Raw genomic sequence first — 4,727 nt, forward strand, 5'->3', positions numbered from 1 at the left:
TCGGCCACCACCGAGCCACCTGGTGGCTGAGCCACCTGGTGGCTGAGCCACCAGGCAGATCTGGGCCCAGATCCGCTTAGAGAAGCCTATAAATAGACCCCTATGGCTCATTTGTCAAGGGTTGGAACGTCTGGAGCCGAAACTCTGCCGGATTGAGAACTGAATCTTGGAGTTTTCAAGTTTTGAAGACTTGGACATTTTTAGATCTGGTTCTTAGCGAGCATCCACGTCATAAAAGGTAGGATTTCGAGAGAGGAAGATCATATTTGAGATCCACATGGTAATACTCCGGATCAAAACTTGGTTTTTGATCCCGAGAAGGCTATTATTTCCTTGGTGAAATAGTACCCCCGGTTGTTATTTCCTTCATGAGATAACACCCGCTATACCGTGTAGATCCGACCGGATCTAGATCGCGCGGTAGTCCACAGATTAACCCCGGCGCAGGCAAAGAACCCACACAAGCGGGAGACCTCAAAACAGGATCTCGCGATTCGTTCGACAAACAAGGAAGATTGTAACTTTTTCTTTTTCTTTTGATCTCGTTGTAACCGGATCTTATAAAAAGACCGGATCTTTCTGTAACAGATAAACTGTTACCAAAGAGTGCAATGACTTCAATGAAAGCAACAATTTTTCCCGCGAACAGGCGATAAGAAAAAGAAAGAAAGAGGTAAAAATTTCCTCCTCCAGGGTTAAATAGAGGAGATCATCATCTCTAATGCACATGTCCACCTTAAGAACCACATCGGTTCTTGACCTTCCCCTTCCCCACTTGAATTTAACTAACTTGACCGTCGGAGGAACCACGGGCGAACTGGTCCCCACCCGAGAGCCAAACAGCCTCACCCACCGATGAATGGCAGCTCTTCTAAGCCGCCAACGAACGAATGGGTCCGTGTCAAACGGAATCATTCGACACTCGAAGAGCGCATTCGCAAGCGCCGCCAACTTTCTGTAATTATAGAAGAGGTATAAGGGGAGATGAAGGTGCCAACTTTATCGAAGAGGGCTCGTCAAAGGTGCCGCCAACGTCTTGCCCGCCAACGTCTCGCCCACCAGTCATGTCTCTCGCTCGATTCTAAATCCAAAGCTGGTTCCTAGCTTTCGTCAACTTCAGATCTCGCTCCTTCTGATCCTGCACCTCCGATGAAGCCCTACGGCAGCGTGGGTCTCTCCAAATTCAGAATTCCATTGAAGGATCGTCTTGGTCCTCTACATGAAGATCGAGGTAAAACTCCTGTCAAAGAACGCTTGGAACCGGTGAACAAATCCCGTGCGACTCTTCAGACTGGGGGTCGTACACAACCTCCTAACAAGCTTATTCTCGTGACCACCCGCTTGGGGGTGCGCGCACAAAACCATGAGTCCGCTAAGATTTCACTTTCACATAGGTGTGATTCCAAACATGTGACTCCTGCTAACGCTAATAAAGCGTTACCTATTTAGAAGAAGACACGTCAAATAGATGATAGCGTTACACCTGAAGAATCATGTAAACAGCCGATAAGTTGCTCCGGCCATAATGCCGATAAGTTGTACTATCAGGTTGGGGGTAAGTCTCAAAAGAGGAATACCCCAGAAATGTACTCTCACCGTCCATGTGAGAGATTTATCCAGGCAATATAATTAGAATGTAGCTGCCCTAAGACCACTCCACAGAGAATCTCCGTATTCCAAAGGTTTTCCCCTGAAGCGTTGAAACCATGGTTGACAGGGGGTAAATCAAGGCGTTTCCATAAAAGAAAGTCAACCGGTCAAGATAACAAATTCCCTGAAGTCACTATCAACATGGTTGACAGAGGAATGTCTGTGATTGCTTCAAACGACTCTAATCCTAATTTTTCTCCGGGAAGAAAAGTCAATTTAGGAATAGCCCAACGGATGTCTTGGCTCCAGCTAGAAGCCATCAAACATAGGGTTGACCTAAGGATGCACGAAGGACTGTCTTCAGAGGATGAACTTTTAGATACTTGCTCTGCAATCGCCTCCGATGACACAATGTCTAGCGTGTAACAAGCTCGGAAAGTGTTCATGATCAACACCGAGAAAATGACCAAGATTCTTGAAGATGCTTTGGCTAAGCAGAAGGAGAACTTCAAGTTCGAAATGGAAATGGCTATGCAACAGATGAGGAAAACACATGACCAATAGATTCAGGCTTTATCTAATCAGATTGGTGAATCTAATCATCACAACAATGCCTACCAGACATGTGGCGATTCAAACGTGGATGAAAACCTCAATGCTAATAACCTTCCCATTGACCAAAATGCTGGGGGTGACCCTACTGAAGATAACAACACTAGGGGTGGTCCTATCGAAGATGACAATGCCGGGGGTGGCCACGTTGTTCCTCTTAAAAATCGTCCAAAGTATGATACAGATGAGGATGAAAAGATGAAAGACCTCGAGAGAAAAATCAATGCTCTGATATCTGCTCGAGAGGTGAAGAAGACCGGTATTCCATGTCCTTATCCGAGAGAGTGGAAGTCGATCCCGTACCCGACGAAGTTTAACCTAATCAACTTCACGTCGTTCGACGAGAAGGGATCGCCCACTCAATATCTGATCTATTTCAAGTCCCACTTGGGCATAATTTTTGGCAATGAAGCCTTGATGGTTCGATCATTCGTGGGCACCCTTCGTGAGACTGCCTTCGGTTGGTACCGCCGTCTCAAGCCTGGAAGCGTCAACATCTGGGATGACATGGAAAGCTTATTTCTCGGCAATTTCTTTGATGATGACACCAAGATATTAATCAGGATGCTCTTTGAGGAGAAATAGGAAGATGAAGAGACGATCAACGACTTCGTCAATCCCTTCTGAAATAAGACGATGAATTGCTGAGATCCAGTCACAGAGGACTTCATCCTCCAAACCTGTCATAATAACCTGTCCATTGATATCTTGGAAGTTATAGGAGTAGCACCATCCAAGACTTGGAGAGAGATGAAGGTGCGCGCAGAGCAGGCCGAACGCTTCCTCGGAAGGAAGAAAGCCAAGAGAAGCAAACCAACGACTAACCCTCCAAAATCAAACTTCGCCTCCCGTGGAAAGGGGAAGGTACTTGCACCAGCTGTTGATGTTAATTAGACGTCACAGCAGTAATCCCGGAGATAGCAAAAGACTTCGTATCCAAGACTCCAAAAAGAGTACTCCTTCAAGGACAAAGATGTTCCGGCTATTTTTGAATCCCTCCTCGAAAACAAAAAGATCAAGCTGCCACCTATTACAAATCAGAAGGAAACTAATAATATTTCGGATCTAAAGTACTGTACATACCACATGAGGATCCTTCATCCCACCAAGGCTTGTTTCGCCCTCAAGAATAGCATCTAAATCTTGGTTGAAGCTGACGTCATAACACTAAATTAATACGCATCATCACTCCAAAGAGTATACGAGTATAAACCGCTTCTCATTACTCTAACGGGGCACATGAGTATAAATTGTTTTCCTAACTCCGAAAAGTATACGAGTATAAACTGCTTCTCAATCCTCCAACAGGTGCATTAGGTTAAACTGCTCCCTGCATACTCCAACAGGAATATGAGCCTAAACTGTTTCCTACTCTTGATGGGAAGTTCCTGGAGAGTATTATATATAATATTCTTAAGGATAACCTGATCATTCAACTGAGTACAATGTGCTCCTCATTGGACCCAGTTTTGCAAAGAAAGCTGGGGGTGGATAATTCATGTAACGGGAAGCTCCCGAAAGAATGCTATATGGTATATTCTTAGGGATAACCCGGTTACTACAAAAAAGTGATGAATAAGAAACTCTCATTTTGATTCTGAATGTCCAAAGGGTGAAACATATCTCATTGTCGAAATCAAATTCACCAAACTCCAAGCACTCTTTTGCTGAGACGAGATTTGATCACTTCATTGGATTGATCTTCCCTCACAAAAAACTCCCACTGATGTTTGATGATTCATAATATTTCGCCACAAAATCCCTCACTGATTAAATTAATTGATGGTGGGTCCACTAAAATTATTCATGGTTTAATTCACTCAAACTCCCGTTGTGTCTGTGCACTCAACACTCCCATTGTTAGAGTCTAGGTATAACGCTTGGAATTTTAGTCTGCTAATCTTTGACAATTATCAAACCCCTTAGTGTTAAGTCCTTTGACACCAAGAACCCCTATTGAGTGATTTGTACAAGTCAACACTCCCACTGTGATTTGTACTCTCACTCCTACTGATTAACTCGGTCAAACCTTCCTACAATTAGGGCCACAACCAAAATTCCCTCTCGATTCCTTCCATAAATGAGAGGCCCACTTTCAAATTAGGCGATCAAACCTATAAAAGTTAGGATTGTCTCAAACCTCGACTCGATCAAACTTGTAAACAGTTAGGGCCAAAATCAGAATTCCCCTTTCGATAAACAAAAGGCTTTTTGGTCAAACCTATAAAAGTTAGGGCTGAAGTCGGAATCTCATTTTCAGATCAGGTAACCAATCCTATAAAAGTTAGGGTTATCCGTATCTATTCGATTCTCAGAGTGGAGATCTCACTCTTAGTGTCACCTACCCGGATTCTCGAAGTGGAGATCCTACTTTAAGTTTCCTTTACAACTGAAGATAGAATATAAAATTCTTCCCCTCCAGTATCGGGTTTGTCTTTACCCAAAGAGAAGACACCGCTTTTTTTTAACTCCCAAAATCCGCGTCTTACACAGGCGGGAAATTTTATCCCGAAGCCTAAGTAGGG

Source organism: Asparagus officinalis, unplaced genomic scaffold, assembly GCF_001876935.1.
Source record: "Asparagus officinalis unplaced genomic scaffold, Aspof.V1 AsparagusV1_Un74, whole genome shotgun sequence".
In the NCBI taxonomy this organism is placed as follows: domain Eukaryota; kingdom Viridiplantae; phylum Streptophyta; class Magnoliopsida; order Asparagales; family Asparagaceae; genus Asparagus; species Asparagus officinalis.